Source organism: Aptenodytes patagonicus, chromosome 1 (genome assembly GCF_965638725.1).
Source record: "Aptenodytes patagonicus chromosome 1, bAptPat1.pri.cur, whole genome shotgun sequence".
Taxonomy (NCBI): domain Eukaryota; kingdom Metazoa; phylum Chordata; class Aves; order Sphenisciformes; family Spheniscidae; genus Aptenodytes; species Aptenodytes patagonicus.
The window spans coordinates 116321858-116340083 of NC_134949.1; positions in this window are offsets into that span (position 1 = coordinate 116321858).

Here is an 18226-nt window from a genome sequence, read left to right on the forward strand (position 1 = left end):
ATTAGAAATCTGTAAACAAACCTCTTGAGATTGCACAAGATGCAATACAATCTAGAGACAACTTTGTTCTGTCAGTAAAACAAGCAGATAACATAGTGAGTATATTTAAGGAGCAGTGGAAGCTGAATAAGTGTTCGATTTTCACTTAATCACTGTTCAGAATATATTGTCTCTCTAGGACCCTGTCAGAACATTGTTCAAGTCCTGCTCTTTCAAAATCAAGAGCTGTCTGTCTCACTGGCATAGATGGTCTCCTCAGCTTCATGCATACCCTATTTTTATCATCTGTGATCTGTCTTTTAAGTAGGTGAATCTAAATGCCTGAATAAAGCTGCCAGGCCACAAATAATAACATGAATCTTATGAAAAGGTGTTATAATCAGACCTGATTGTTTTACAGTTATGCATTTGCTGTTTTGAATACCTTCTTGAATACCAAAGTGCAAACTTGTGCATTTAAAATGATGCTGCAATGTAATGCTAGGTTTCAAAGGATATAGAAAACATAAGAGTACAGTAAGTCCAAATAATGAATATTTTTGTCATATTAAATCATTACCTTAAGATAATTTTCAAGGTAAAAATGCTATTACAGATTTGCATGTAGACATTATTATGTGTGAACTGAACTTGAGAATCAGAATAAGTAAATAGCTCAAGCATACTTTAAGAATCATTGTAATGTGTAAAATGAATCATCTACCAATGAATTCAGAATTAAGGAATTGAACTTTACATCATGGTCTTTGTAGTTGTAATAAATAATTTTATCCTACATTCACATCTCAAATATACACATTTCATTTTTATTCATATGTTGTATTTCCTTCCTCAATACAAAATTTTCAGTGGTATTTACAAAAAAAACTTTGAAATGCCAAAACAGTAGCATACTGTTTAGAGAATGATGCCCTGGCTGTTTCTCAGCTGTGACAGGAGATTTTCACAACAGTGGCTGAACATTTTTCCATTCTTTCCCTTTACTAAACTGAAGTGCTATCAAGAAAGTAGTCTCCCTCAGATTACAGACTAGAGATATGTCCTGCAAAACAGAATTTTAAGAGGCTTCTTAATGTTTTTACAGACATAAATTATTTATGAAAATGTGGCATTTTCTTAATACAAATTCTAATCAAATAAATTAAAAAATCAAATTCTAATGCTCAGGTTATAATGGGAGTTGAGTTTAGACAGTGGATAATAAAATTTTATGAAACTGATTCAATAAAAGCTTTTATCTAATTCAAAATAGTATTTGAATAAGAACATAATATGCTAATGAAATGTGAATGTCACTTTTTCTGTCAAGCATGGGTTTTTTTCATTATAGGGCTATTTCATTTTTTATCAGTGGTTATTTATTTTAAAATGTACTAACATTTTTTATTCTTTCTCTATTTTTTTTTTTCAAAAATTCATTGCTATCTGATTTAATTAAAAGGCTTCCCCCCCCCCCCCCCCCCCCCTTTTTCCTTTTTTTCGGGCCACTGCATGTGAGACTTTATGGAAAAGGACCAAATGGAACAGAGAGACCTGTCCAATGCCCCTGGAAATGCAAATATTCCCCTAGCTGTGATGCTGGAGGACAAGTCATGATCAGAGAAGGGCTGCGGAACTGGGTATTGGAGGGACTGGCCATTCTTGGCCTGGCTGCTGGGTCTAGGGAAGGTGCAGAGGGATTTGGCTAAATGTGAGCAGCACTGGCTTCCTTTCAGCCTTGAACCAAATTCTGAGAGGATGTTCAGTTCTGAATAACATAGACAAAAGAGAAGCCTTCAATTTAAGTCAAACATCTTTGATCTAATGCTAGCAATTCTGAAACTTCTAAATTCATATCCTGAGCACAAGAAGGTGTGGTAAGTCAATAGAATGAACAAAAACATGTTTAGTCCTAAAATCTTTCAGGTTATGCCATTCAGGTTATTTTATAGGGGAAAAAAACCCCAAACTAAAACCCAAAAAGCCAAGAAACACAACCCCAAAAAACCTCCAACCAAACTCCTCCCTCGTAAATTCACTGAAGAGCTCTTTGCAAAACAGTATGATTTGTCTTTCTATTTTATTCAAGCCACCTATCTGTTATAACGTGCATTCTAGGTTATTCATGGTTTGAGCAGAATCAAACTTGTCAATCGCTGGCAATAACCAATGTTTTATCTGACTTCATGCTACTTGGCAGGTTATCTCATGTTTGTGTTGACATTTTTTTTTCTGAAGGACATTTCTGTCTTTTCTAATGCCTAAACATTTGGTTGAGTAATGTGCTTGTCCCATTTCTCATAGTAGAAATTGTCCCTGCTTTCCCTTCTGAGCAATTTGCAGCGGCTAGTGCCTCTATAGACTTGCAGATAAGAGCCTCAAAAGCAGTAATTGCTAAAAGAAAAAGACCATGTTTGCCGCTCTACTCTTTTAGCAAATACTGTATGAGGAAAAAAAAAATGGGTCTGGAATAGAGTATTTTGATATCAAATGATCTAGAATTTGACTCTTCCCCTTCCTACAGACAATTTTAGAATAGGCAGCATCAAGTAAATATTCTAGAAAGGGAATAACAATAGCTGAAAAATGCTGTTTTTAGCAGAACTGCCCCTTACAAATTAGTGATTTGGGTAAAAGTAAATGATTCATGGTATACAGACAGTATTATTTCTCTGGAACCATGATGCTTTGCAAACCCCATCATAATGGATTTCTGGTCTTCGTACAAAAGATAACAAGAACATTTATTTGTAGATACCTAAAAGGTTCTTTGGTTTGAGAACGAGGTACAACCAAATGAGAACCAAAGGATCATTTATGGTGAAAATGATGATTCACTCCTGCAGTTGTTTTGCAAAAGACAACAGTCTATTTTTATTTATATCATTACTATCAAAGTCTTTAAGAAATGAGAATTGAACATGCCTGACTGCAAAAGTTGTGCTTATTAGATGTAACTTCACTTTGAAGTATGCTCCCAAATGGGTCCTTAGGAGAATCTGTATAGGATGCTTTGTCTCACAGGAGCATATGAATAAACGTGCATTAATGAGCATCTGGAGCTGCAAGGCACAGACCAAAACTGAAAACCCAACATCCACCTTGTGGTCAAATTGGACAGCAATTCAGTCAGATAAGGAGGAGAGACATCTTCCCGGTTTTACCTTAGAATAAATAGATTGTGTTTCATTTCACTTATATCTTCCGTAATTTTGTTCATTATCAACATTATAAATATTTCATCTGCATATTTCTTTGATCCAGCTTAAGTGTGGTTGTAAGGTTCCTGGACAATAACAAAGCATTTCTTACTGAAATACACAGCAGGGTTTACAAGGTATATTAACAAATACCCAAGTTTCATAGCGTATTTCTCATATAGCCAAAAGCTAAGAGTGGGTATCTCTTTCAGACGTCTGAGACAGAGGGAAATATTGCACTGCAGAGGTCAAGAGAAACAAAGCGCCAGATCGTAAACAAGGTTGCTGTCCGGAGTGTTGGATGTGTCCTTCCTTGAAGGTTAATGTGGAGAATATCTCAGCATCTTTTCTGGATTCTGTGCTTCCAAAACATCTAGATTTGGAGGATCAAAAATTCCAAACATATCCTCACTAGAGACGAAAAGATGTCTTTTTTTGATTTATAATGCATTTGCTTAATCATGCAGTTTGGGATGGGCCAAAAGTATTTGCACGTTCATGGTGAATTCTACTTCCAGCAATAAAAATGCAATATACGTTGTAATTTTTAACAATTTTAAATTTTTATTTTGAATTAAAATTAATTAAAATGTTTATCAAAGAGATAAAAATCAGATAAATACGAATAAAACAAACCCTAAGGGTTTCATACTAAACATTAAGCTCTGGTTTGGGTTGTTTGAGTTTTTTCTATTCATTGCCAACAATTTCAAGTTCAAGCAGGATGTCAAACGTTCAGATAACGTAGTTTTTATCCTCAAGCAAAACTAGTAAATGAAGACAATCACCATAGCATCTTTACTTCATACTATTCAAATACAAAAGGCCAAAGATTTCTGCAGCCTAAAGACTAAGGTAACCTCTGAGGCTATAGCAGAGTGTTTAAATGGAGTTCAGGAAACTAATCTCTGCAGAATAATATTTGGTGAAACTGGAGACCTGTATATACATAAATACACAATTGTGAATCTCAGTCCCTTGAAGCAACTCAAGATATCTTCTGTCAGCTTTTGAATCACAATTTCAGGATGAGCTGTCCTCGGATAAGTTATTTATATTCTCCTGATGTTCACACAAATTGGGCTGAGGACTGATCCCTTGCTATAAAAAAAATCTTGATACTTCAGGATAGCAAGATACAATCATTGCCACTTCACTGTTAAAGTCCTAACTTCCATGACAAACAATAAACTGTGCAGCTGGTGATAACAGCAGTACAACACATCTTCAGTTTCTTTTTTGCCCATTTTGTTAATTTTCAAGGGAACAAAACTCATATTCAAGTTTGTACAAAAGCAGTTTTATACCATTCATAATTTACAATTTTTGTTCTTCAGCTTTAACTGTGATTAAAAGTTTCCTATGCCCTTTATGTTGTCTCTTCATTTCATGGATATTTTCTTAAATCAGCACTTTTATACAGATGAAATTTGCTAGAAGTTAACACTTCAAAAAACTCACACAACCTTGTGAGGTAGAAACACAGTGTTAAATAGACCTTCATTTTTTTAAGGATCTCTGTGCTTTTTTCTTATACTTGTATGTACCTTTGCAAAACATAGTTTGGAACAAATGTAGCTCTAAGCCGCTGTTTAATGTTATTATTCAATAGTGTTCAGCATAAAATAAAACTTTGTTCATTCAGTGTACTTTTAGTTATTTCTGGGTATGGCCTTTACTTCTTCACTCTTTTCTTAAATTAGATTTTGCTATTCACACATACTGATACCGTTTAATATTATGTCCTGCAAGTACTATTGGTAATGGAATTATTTCATAATAGGACACAATTTCCTGTTTTAGGACATAAATTGAATAAAAAATCTCTGGTCACCTTAAGTTTTCTGATCTCTTGAGTACCCTGTGATTTATGAGACACACGTTCACATGCTATTATATATTGATAATTATGGGGTCATGTAGCTGTATCTTCCCCTGTACTGGTCTGAAGGAGAAACTATAGAAATATGGAATATGTTACATGACAAAATAGGGCTTTGTAGGAGAAATACATTATTGTACTTGACTTTAAAGGACTGTTTTTCTGCATTTACTTGAGACAAGTTATTTTCTCTCAGATCACGATGCCTCTGACACAAATATAGAAAAAGATTGGATGAATAAGAAAACTATTTTGAAGATGTATTTTTCTTTTTAGAAAAAAAAAATCATATTTGTGTGGAGGAATTTGTCTAACAGATCTGTTCATTAGGTGATAAGAATCTCTTAATTTAATGTGAAATATAACTTAATTATTACAGCTTTCCCTCTCGGATTCTTTTTTACTTCCAAACCCTGGTATTTTTATATAAAATTACTTAATTTTGTATATCTCAAGGTGTTTTGGACTGTGGGGCAGCAATGGGGCCTTTTACATACCAAATTAACATAACTGCATTATTTTATAGAGAATTATATGCTGCATCACATAGCAAGTAGTTGTTAGCCTGTTTCTCTCTCTTGATTTATGAAAAAGGAGAGGAGTCTTTTGTGGATGGTTCATGGTACTATTTTCTATAAAGGAGGCACCGAAGTAATAAAAAAAAAAAGTTTTTTAATTGATGGGCAGAATGTGTAATAAAGCCATATTGAATTTCTTTTTCATTAACAGAAAGATAAGAAAACCTTAAATAATAAAGGAGTATTTCTTTGTGAATGAGATAGCATTTGTCATTCTTTTGTTTGTTTTCTTGTAGCTCAGGAAAACACGTGCAGCTTTGTGAAACCTTCAGTGTTTATGGCACAAAGTATGTGACTAAACATGACTCTTCTCATGACTGGTACACTGATCTAGCTATTTCATAACCAAATTCTGAACAGGTGCTTAAGTATCTGCCTTATATAACACAATGGACTCACAAATAAATAAAGAGAGGATCGGCTAATGTGATCAACAAAATCAAAAGCAGAATAAAATTAGGAATGAACTTTGAGAATGGACTACTTGAAATGAGAAAAATCAGAATATGATTCGAGCTAGTTTGTGGGGGGAAAAAAAAATCAAGTACCTATTTGTCACATCGGTCTACAAATTATCTAGAAGCTCTTACACATACTATGTATGCACAAATTTTCTAAACAAGTTCATCAAAATTATATGTAAGAAATATTCTCTCAGATTTAGCATGGGAACTACCTCGTCAGGAAAGCAAGGTGTTTCTCACCACGGTCCTGTTGTCACAGCCTATAGCATCCTCTATTTGCTAAACAGCTTTGGCTCCTGGAAGGTAAAGTTTATCCTGGCTTCCTGTTGCAGGGATCCTTAATGGTCTGAGATTACGCTATGCTTTAAATGTAAAGTCTCTACAGTTAGTATGCTACTTATCGCCAATGTTTATATCTTTTCAATCTTCCTTCTGTTGGGTAAAATTAAAAGAAAAAGAACAGGCAGTTAAAGATGTTTTCAGCTTTTGGCATTATGCATCTATACTGTTTAGGATGTGACATTCCTACTGCCTGCAGAGAAGTTTTTTATTGACTCTACACATCTAGATCAGTGGAATACCAACTACATGATTTTTAGGTAAAAGCAAACAAACAAAAAAACAACAACAAAAAAACCACCAAAACATACTTTTCCAATACCAGGGTGAAGAATATCCACTCCTTCACTTTACACTGCCAAGGAGATCCCTAAATTTCTGAACATAATTTATTTGTTTTTCAGTACATATCTTTAAAGAACCTTTTCCACTTCAAGCTCAGTTTTCCATAAAATACATGTGTTCAAATTTTCTGGCTGACTTTGTTCAACATTATGTGTCATGTTGTGTTGTGTCAGTCAAGGCAAGGTGACTGAAGCAAAGCGATGTGACTCATTAACTACTAGAGATTTCAGCAGTAAACATGAAAACCCAAATCTCACTGGCTTCTTAAAAGTAATTGCTTTTTATTCTTGGAAATAGTGTTTTTCAACCTGTTTTTATAAAGGCAGATTGTTTTCAAATGGTCTTGGCACAGGATATGGATGGCTCTGACTTGTTTTTTTTTTAAATGCTCAGCACATCTCTAATTGCATGAAAACATTTAAATGTTTGACTCTGCAACTTTATTTTATTTTGGCGTAAAATACAGTAGATGCTTTAGTAGCTTGTGATGGTGGAAAATAAATTTAAAAGTAAATGTTTCTATGTTAATAAGAAAGAACAGCTTCTCATCTCAAACTGTGACTGAAAAAGCATTTTCTAACTAGAAACACTATCAGAAGAAACAGAAGAGAAAGCAGCAGAAACAATGAACCTCGACCATAGCATCTAATTTACTTAGCATTAAACTGGGGAACAAATTCCAGAGGAACAAATTGCTTTAAAATTATTCATTGTTCAGAAAGATGTCAGTGTTGTTAGAACCTAGATATATATTAACATGTTTTAATATAGTGTACAAAATGAAGTTGTTTGGCTTTTTGGTTAATACTCTAACCTAGAACTCGGGAAATCTCAGTTAATCAGATTTGTTCTTTTACTACAGCTGCAGTCATGGTTTTTTCCAGGTGGAGTTGAGTCAGTTGAAGAGATTGTTCTTCTCCACTACTCTTCAGCACCTTCTGGCTGAAAGTTACCTTCCCCGTTCTCAGCCTTCAAGTGTAGACATTCCTATTTCTCTTCTGTTAAAAAGATCTGATTCAACTTTTAGTGACAGCATGTTCAAACTTGACTCTCTCTGCTGGAACTGGGTTAGTATTGCCCATATTCATATATACACTCTGACAGCTGAGAAGGTAGCAAATTCTGGTGTGGTAAGATTAGTTGAAAGTGAGCTCTTGCCCACCTCAACTGTGTTTGTCTGAGGCATCCTATTGACTTGCTTTGGTTTGTCAGTTTAGAGTACAAGCTGTTGATGAGAATATTTAGTCTATTTTGTGACTGTGAAGCACCTAGTAAGACTTTGCTATTGTTTGGAGATCTTCTGCATTTCTGTGATATATATAATAAATTCACAGCAAATGAACACAAAATGAACAAAACCCTGCTATGTGATATCTTACCACTTAAAATTAAATTATTATTTGTTTTTATTATATGACAACAGTTATATCACACCTTTCCTGTCAGAAGCTTGATTCCTTTTTCTTTGTTCCAACAGGCTTAACACTCATTTTCCAAACCATATCATTATATCATTTATGTTATTTTTTTTCTGCTCCAAATAAGGTAGATTCAAAAAGAGTACTTGCAATGGTTAGTACTCTCAATCTATTCTTGTAATTGGAAGATGTGCCGATATATTTGAACTCTGTTATTTTTCACTGAAATTGGGATTTTAAAATAAGAGGACTAAATTAACTAATGCCTTGTGTAGACGCTGAAGACAAGATCTAAAGATTTTTACTTTTTTTTAAGTCTCAAAATAAGGACAAGAATTATTTTTGTTCCAGAATATATTTTTCTATAACAGCAAAAAGAAGACAACTTGAGAGAGCAGAAAGTAGGAACAGCCAAATATATCACAAAATACTGGGTTTTGAAGAAAAAAAAAAAAAACAAGGAAGAACATGAGAAGGACTAATGTTGGATTGCCAACATATTCAAGACAAAAGAAAGCATCATTTTTTATTTTCTTGTTTAATATATTTGTTTATTACATTGAAAGGGAGAAAAATTAAGCCTTTCTCAGACACCTAAATATTATTTCACAGAACTAAATAGATTTAAAGTTTCACTCTGCTTTGTACTAAACAAAGTAGGAGGTGAAGTTGACTGGAGTTGTATGGTAGTATGCCCCTTTTGGTACTTATTTTAGCTCCTCTAGATTATTTCAAATTAAAAAGAAAAAAATAGCTTTTTTTTTTTGTCTGAAGCTTTTATTTTTACACTTATTCTTGGCTGCTTGGTAACCAAGAGAATATCACAATGTAACAGATTGCATAAATGGGATCACTGCATAGTTGTACCTAAGGGAAATTTCTTTGCTATAGTTGGTTTAAATAAAAAATGCTATGGACTCAATTTATCAAGGCATTGAAGACACTTTTGTCTTCTAAGTAGTCTTGCTGACCTCAGCTGACACCCTTATCTCACTGCCATCCTTTCCCACAGAGGAACGCTTTTCTGTGTAAAGAATTTTAAGTTATAATGGCATGTAGAAGTTTAGTTCTTCTTAGATGTGCCTCTGGAATATTATGTAGTTATTCCCTCCCATTGAAAACAGACAAGTCTACTGTATAAATATGGAGTCTCAGTCTTGCATCTTTATATGTGGATTGAAGAAAGACTTATGTGAAAAAGAAATCTTGCAAAGCTGTGTTAAAGGATAAAATTTTAGTACTGTTGGAAAAACGTAAGGCTCCTTATGCAGAGCCTTGTAAGTTCATTGGTGCTTCAGTAAGCTTAGCTTTTTCAGCCATGCATTTTTTTCTCATCAGGCAATGATCATGGTTTGGACTGTGTTCTTTCTATTTTATAACCTATATTATTGAGTTGTTCTCTAAACTGCATCCACCCGAAGAAGAATTAAAAAAAAGGATTCTTACCTCATTCATTTAAGCAGGTCTTCACTGTGACATCAAAATAAGAAGGATATTGATGAAATAGCCATATAAATGTTGAAACAGCAGTTTTCTGTGGAGTGGTTACTACATGAAAGATATAAAATATCCAGAAGTGCATGCTTTCTATGATACATAATTATAACTACTGATATCCTATATAAATATTTTAAAGAACAAAATGCAGAACCTTGTATAACACCAAAAAAATCAGAAACTCTTCAAGACTTTAAAGCATGTTCTGCTGCACAAAATAAATGGTGAAAAGAGTAGATGTACGGTCTAATATTGGTTTTCCATCTAATGTCTTGACATCAGTCTTGCATCCTTTTATACTTCAGGTAATCCCTAAACTTAAAATAAGCTTGTGCTGTTTTATGATAGCCAGCTAGAAATTTCTCTGTGGTAGGACTACTTCTAGGTATGGCTGCCATTCTGGTTTTAAGTTTGCGGAATGCAATACTGTGTGCATCTAAATAGGTCCACAGAATTAGTACGAGCCCTGCCTCCCTCACTGCACCATTACACGATGCATGTGTGGTGATACTTTATTATGGCTTGATGGCTTGATGAGTCAAAACTGTTTCCTAGGGCTTCACAGCCAATCTCAATCACTTGTGCATTCATGCTGAACATTTCCATAAGTGTTTGTGTGAAGTTCTGCATCACATGAATGGACTGCAATTTCCAAAGTGTTTCTTTATCCCAAATCTTCCAGGCTCAGAAATACTGCCACGTGTGTCCATGTGCCCAAGAAACCAAGTGCAGAAAGAAAATATTGAATGAATCATGCTATATCTGGGGTGTAATTCTGAGATGGGGCAAAACACAGTGCAGGATTTGTATTCAAATTGATATCTGGTACTGTAAAGAGAGCAAGCATTTCAAAATTACTTACATCTGAAAGCTGTAAGGATAGCTACACCAGAAACTGACCACTAGGAAATCCATGAGCACGGATATACAGGCAAGATGCCAGCACCTCTATCGCCTGGACATAGTTTTTTCTAGAAATGAGACCGCAGGAAAGTCCCATTGTTCCTCCTTGGTGTAGAGTGTCTGCACGCTGCAAAGTGAGACATGTGATGAACTACAGAAGGTATCATGTGAAAAACATCCCAGGAGAAAAAGAAAAAAATTCAATATAGTTGATAAAGGCACATTAATATCTTCAGATCATGCATTCACACATCCCACCCCAGTCCCTCAAGGCAGAGTTTTAAATAGACATTCTCTTCCACTTTCCTGAGTACCTCTCAGCCAAACAGTATGATTGCAGGAGGCGACTACTGTCCCATTATTGATCTAATTAAGGAAAAAAAAAAAAAAAAAGCAGCAACTTCATTCATTATTGCAGAATATTGGACAGACAAAAACCTGCCTACTGCCATAATAGGAATAAAATTCCTTTACGCCTTAATTTGCACAAGATGTCTTAAAAAAGAAGCAGCACACAAGATGGATCACTTTACTAGGTTGAAATGTGATTTGTCATTACCAGTGACAGGAAGACACAAGGACATAAATAAGCGACCAGGAAAGCAAGAACTGCTTAAGTTAGCAATGTTAGTGACAGAAATGTCTGTAGACTTACAAGCTTGTGTCAATAGCGTTTATAAAATTCTAGACACTTGTCCCTTGCTGCATTTCTCTGTTTGACTAAATCATTCTAGGACCTCATGGAAGAGTAACAGCACATAACCATCATGGATCTAAAACCTCAGGTAGCCTGCCCAAAACTTTCTCATAGGCGCTATGTGGGTGTGTGGAGATGTTGTGGTTTAACCCCAACCAGCAACTAAGAACCACTCAGCCACTCGCTCACTCCCCCCTGTGGGATGGCGGAGAGAATCAGAGGAGTAACAATGAGAAAACTCATGGGTTGAGATAAAGACAGTTTAATAAGTAAGGCAAAAGCCGCGCACACAAGCAAAGCAAAACAAGGAATTCATTCACTCCTTCCCATCGGCAGGCAGGTGTTCAGCCATCTCCAGGAAAGCAGCGCTCCATCACGTGTAATGGTTACTTGGGAAGACAAACACCATCACTCCGAACGTCCCCCCCTTCCTTCTTCTTCCCACAGCTTTCTATGCTGAGCATGACGTCATATGGTGTGGGATATCCTTTTGGTCAGTTGGGGTCAGCTGTCCCAGCTGTGTCCCCTCCCAGCTTCTTGTGCACCCCCAGCCTACTCGCTGGTGGGGTGGGGTGAGAAGCAGAAAAGGTCTTGACTCTGTGTAAGCCCTGCTCAGCAATAGCTAAAACATCCCTGTGTTATCAACACTGTTTCCAGCACAAATCCAAAACGTAGCCCCATACTAGCTACTGTGAAGAAAATTAGCTCTATCCCAGCCAAAACCAGAACAGGAGAGTAGGTTCAAAGAAGTTTTTTCCAATCATTAGACATACCTTTTTCTGATGCTCTAGAGGCGGGAAGAAGGGCTACCTCTGGCACGGGTTACACAATCAATCTAATAGATAACTGTTTTTTGAAAAGTAGGCATGCAGTGTAACCTTAATGCCTTGAAGTTCTGTAAATTGTTAATCGTTCCAAAGTTCCTTTCCTTTTTTAGTAATTTTGATGTAATTTCAGATGTAAAAAAGGAAAGTATTCAAGGTTTTAAAACAGCAAATAACATAGTGTTTTACCTGTCTCTAAAGCACCTAAAACTGAAGTGGTCTTAAATTGTGTTGAGCTTAAATAATTCAGGAGTCTTTTATACACAATTCTTGTGATGTCCAGCCTTAGGAACACAGGAATAGTCTCAAATAGCAGTGACAAATAAAACCTTGTCCGGAGGAATAAGAACATGTTTTCCAAACCACCTAATAGATGAGGGAAGCATAATGTTTTTAAGCGTGGATATGCCATGCTGTGCCAAAGGTAAAAAAGAACTTTCATCTGCCTCTTGAACATAATATGATTACAGACAAGTAGTGAGCAAGCACAGGTACTACAGTGGTGTTAGTTGTTTAGTGGATTACACTAAGCAGGATTGTAGGACACAGAAAAACTCCTGACATGTTTTCTCATATCTTTTCATGTGCACAATGTTGCTCTAATAAAGCACAGTAAACAGTTTGGACTGAAGGGCTATGATTCCAGTTTGTCATTCTATTGGTGCATAGGTACCAGAAATTTGAGTCTGAATATGTCCTTGATGATAATAATGATTGAAATAGATAATAATTGAAATAGATAATAACAAACAAATGGAAATAGAATCCATTTAACCACTTCTCTTAAAAGCAGAGGTTTTAATCACATACTACTTCTTTGATGACTTTATAGATTGTCTGAAACATAGTGACATCGACAGCTCTTAAAAACTTTATACATCTAAACACCCTTCATATCTTTTTTGTTGTAGGCAATGTGCAATATATTTAGGCAGAAAATGTTTGTTAACAATATGTTTAATGCAAAATTATTGATTTAAATTATGAGATGCATCCATCTCAGTGTCACACATACCTACGTGTACAAGGGGCAACTATTTCTTAAATGATCCTCCTTAAATAGGTAAATTTATCTATTTTAAAAGGTTGAAAATAAAGCAGCAACCAAAGTAAAAAAAAAATTACCAGTTAAAAAAAATAACTTGATCAGAGTAACACTTCCAGTATCTTAAATCTTGATGGCAGAAGTATGCTGCTGGGCATGACTTTCCAGTTGTGTTTAATATCTTTATCAATGATCTGGACGAGGGGATCAAGTGTACCCTCAGTAAGTTTGCAGATGACACCAAGTTGGGCGGGAGTGTTGATCTGCTGGAGGGTAGGAAGGTTCTACAGAGGGATCTGGACAGGCTGGATTGATAGGCCAAGGCCAACTGTATGAGGTTCAACAAGGTTAAGTGCTGGGTCCTGCACGTGGGTCACAACAACCCCATGCAACGCTACAGGCTTGGGGAAGAGTGGTTGGAAAGCTGCCTGGTGGAAAGGACCTGGGGGTGTTGGTCAACAGCTGGCAGAATATAAGCCAGCAGAATATGAGCCGGCAGTGTGCCCAGGTGGCCAAGAAGGCCAATGGCATCCTGGCCTGTATCAGAAATAGTGTGGCCAGCAGGACGAGGGAAGTGATTGTCCCCCTGTACTTGGCATTGCTGAGGCCGCACCTCAAATACTGTGTTCAGTTTTGGGCCCCTCACTACAAGAAAGACGTTGAGGTGCTGGAGCATGTCCAGAGAAGGGCAACGAAGCTGGTGAAGGGTCTAGAGCACAAATCTTATGAGAAGCGGCTGAGGCAGCTGGGGTTGTTTAGCCTGGAGAAAAGGAGGTTGAGGGGAGACCTTACCGCTCTCTACAACTACCTGAAAGGAGATTGTAGCGAGGTGGGTGTCAGTCAGTTTTCCCAGGTAACAAGTGATAGGATGAGAGGAAATGGCCTCAAGTTGCGCCAGGGGAGGTTTAGATTGGATATTAGGAAATATTTTTTCACTGAAAGGGCTATCAAGTATTGGAACAGGCTGCCCAGGGAGGTGGTGGAGTCCCCATCCCTGGAGGTATTTAAAAGATGTGTAGATGTGGTGCTTAGGGACATGGTTTAGTGGTGGACTTGGCAGTGCTAGGTTAACGGTTGGACCTGATGATCTTAAAGGTCTTTTCCAACCTAAATGATTCTATGATTCTATGACTTTTAAGGACTGCCAATCTGTATAAGACATTTCTAGTTGTCAGAGAAGGGTGTAATTAGGGAGTAGCAAACAGTGCAGAGAGAAGGCAGAGTTAAGGAAGGTACCTTTTAAGAAAGTCAAAGATAAAATGTGAACTGTCCTGAAATGTGTGACAGTACTGCAACTGGCCAAAAGATTTGACATGGGTGTGTCCGCACCATTTCCTTAAATAAGGACCCAAACACCAGAAGAGCTTTTAATATTTAACGTAGATTTCCTTAAAACTAAGGTAGATTTGAAACGCAGAACAATCTGGTCTGCTTGGTGAAACAGTTAAGAATAAAAAGAGTAGTAAACAAATATTTCTCCTTTTTTCTTAATCCAGAAACTTGCCTTAGAATATTGGATTAGAGCAAACTCTACACAGTGCTTCAGGTTTCTTAGGAAAAAAGTGTCTTTTCCTCCATTTCCTTTAAAACTTGTCTTTATAAGCAGTCCTTGTGTTTCTTGGGACTTTCCCTCTTCTTTACTCTGTCTGCAAGTTTCCTGGAAGTCGTCTCTCTCTCATCCCAGCTGCCTCACATGTCTAGAAGCTTTTATATGCTGAGTAATCCCCAATGAAGGCAAAATCTTCCCTCCATTTAGAGGGTTCCAAGATAAATAAGTGGTTTGCTTCTCTGCTGTTTAATCTCACTGTTCTGAATAGATTACCATGTATGATATACAGATAGTGTTCTGTGAGTTTCAGAATGGTGAAACAAATGGTTTCACCATCTGTCAGAGTCCACAGCAGGAAAATTGTAAGGGACTGACATTGTAAGGGACCATTTGTATCAGTTGAATGCTCATAAGTCCATGAGGCCTGATGTGATTCATCCCAGAGTACTGAAGGAGCTAGCAGATGTTACAGCAGGACCCCTCTCAATCATCTACCAAAGGTCTTGGGAGTCTGGGGAGGTCCCTGCTGATTGGAAGCTAGCCAGCATTGTTCCAATTTACAAGAAGGGCGTGAGGGAAGACACAGGAAACTACAGACCTCTTAGTCTAACCTCAGTACCTAGAAAAATTATGGAGAAGATCATACTGGGTGCTATTGAAAGACATTTAAACAATGCAATCATCAGGCACAGTCAACATGGGGTTACCTGCCTAGTGTATGATGGGAAGGTGGTGGATGTAGTTTCTCTGAATTTTATTAAGGCTTTTGATACTGTCCCTTACAGCATCCTTCTGGACAAGTTGTCTAACTGTGAGATGAGCAGATACACAGTGTGCTGGGTGAAGAACTGGCTGGACGGCAGGGCTCAAAGGGTTGTAATGAATGGGGCTACATCTGTCTGGTGACCGGTCTCCGGCAGTGTTCCTCAGGGCTCAATTCTAGGGCCAATATTTTTATCAATGATCTGGATGCAGGAGTTGAATGCACCATTAGCATGTTTGCTGATGATACCAGACTGGGAGGTGCTGTTGACTCTCTTGAGGGACGAGAGGCCTTGCAGAGGTATCTAGATAGATTGGAGCATTGGGCACTCATCAGTGGCATGAAATTTATTGAAAACAAATGCTGGATTCTGCACCTGGGATGGAGTAACACTGGACACAAGTATAGATTGGGAGAGGAGTGGCTGGAGAGCAGCCCTGCAGAAAGGGATCTGGGGGTGCTGGCTGGCAGCAGGCTCAATAGGAGTCAGCAGTGTGACCTGGCAGCCAAGAGGGCAAACCGCATCCTGGGGTGCATTAAACACAGTATAACCAGCTGGTCAAAAAAGATTATTATCCCACTGTATTTAGCATTGGTGCAGCCTTACCTTGAATATCATGTGCAGTTCTGGGCCCCACAATTTTAAAAGGATGTGAAGGTACTTGAATGCATCCAGGGGAGGGCAACAAACCTGGTGAAAGGGATGGAAGGCATGTCCTATGAGGAGTAGTTAAGGACTTTGGGATTGTCTAGTTTGGAGAAAAGGAGGCTGAGGGGCGACCTCATTGTTCTCTACAGCTTCCTGAGGAGGGGAAATGGAGAGGGAGGTGCTGATCCCTTCTCCCTTGGATCTAGTGGTAGGACGTATGGGAATTGTTCAAAGCTGTATCAGGGGAAGTTCAGATTAGATATGAGGAAACATTTCTTTACCGAGAGGGTAGTCAGATGCTGGAACAGGCTTCCCAGTTAAGTGGTCGATGCCCCAAGCCTGTCAGTGTTTAAGAGGCATTTGGATAATGCCCTTAATAACGTGCTTTAACTTTTGGTCAGCCCTGAAGTGGTCAGGAAGTTGGACTAGATGATCATTGTAGGTCCCTTCCAACTGAAATATTCTATTCTGTTCTATTCTAATCTATTCTACTCTAATCTAAAATTGTTTTTGAGTGACGGGAGAGACAGAGAAGATCAATGAACCCATTCTGAAACTAGAAGCCCAGAGGAGAGTGTTATCCAGGTTTCAGACAGTGGTCAAATGGAAGCTGCAGAACAAAAAATGCTTAAACACCACTACCTTCATATTGCCCAATTACCCAGTAAGTCCCAAGTTCAGATTATTATTTTGCTGAATCCAAGATTCAAAATCCGCTTTCTATGCTTATGCAGCGAATTTTAATCTTATTTGACATAGATTCCTTGTGCAATTTATAAAAATACCCTTCATCTTGTGTGACCTGTTGTATCATGGTAATATTTTAATTAACATGAGACAGAAAATTTACAGTCAAATAAAATGGTTTTTGCCATCATTGGCCATCAAAGGCAGCAGGCTGTGGGATACCCTGCCCCCTGTCCTCTGTCTGAGTGAAGCTGAGCTGGGTTTACCAGGCCCGCCATGGCCAAGTGCCTATTGCCCAGCCTGTCCGAGCTCCAGCTTTGTGAGTGCTGCCAGGGAAGGGGCGGTATATTAGGGGACTGTGGGGCAGCTTTCACCCTTTCCCTGGGAGCAGGGGGAAGGGAGAGGGTGGTGATGGGAAAACATAAATATAGTCCCAAGCAGACCCAAGACCGAGGAGGAAGGGAGCCCACTACCTTTCTGGCGAAGACCTCAGGGTATTGGTGACTCATTGTCACCACCCTCTCTTGCTAACAGACTTCTTGAGAAGGATTTCAGTGTTGACTGTAAGATCCAAAGGGACTTTAAAAGAGTGATCCTAAGATCAGAGAAAAGGGGTAAATTTCCTTAGGTAACAATTTTAAGTTTATTTTAATTATTAGTAAGGCTTTCCTGTGTTTATTAGATAATCTAGACTATGGATACTAGTAATATGACTGATAATAGCTGTTGGTTGTACTTTTATTAGATTGTGAAGCTTTTAATTAGGGTAAGAATACATTCTTAGTTCTATGTATATGTCATATTCCCTTTTTCCCTTTCAGAAGATTTTAAATGCCACAAGTTCAGGACGTTTTTCCTTGCACAAGGCACCGTTTTTCACATCATCACATCTCACAGACTGCCTTAAGCTCAAAAAAGAAGAATGGCTTTCATTGTCATTGGTATTTTTCTTTTCCTTTATACATAGTAATACACTGTTGTATATGAAGACGACAGAGTACGGTGGAAAAAGAAAATATTATTCATTGTTATTTGTTTGTCTTGTAATGTCAAGATTTTTTTTCCTTCTGGAAAATAATACTGAAGGAAATAAGGGTAGAGCTTCAAGTGTTACATTTAAAGTGAATTAAAAAAAAATAATAAAAGCTAACGTAGCAAGTATATATCACATTGATGGGTATTTGCATAACATACTTCAACAAGTAAACCACCAAAATAATCTAGCGTGGAGCTCTGAGGTCTTTACATTCTTAATCTTATTTATTTACCTTCCAGGTAAATAAGTCAGAGTTGTGCTGAAGAACTAATTTTTTTTTTTTATTTTAATTAAAAATAATATTTAAACGCTCTTGTTCGCTATCTGTAAATGCAGACTTTTTTTTTTCAAGTCATTGTTGATAAACCTAC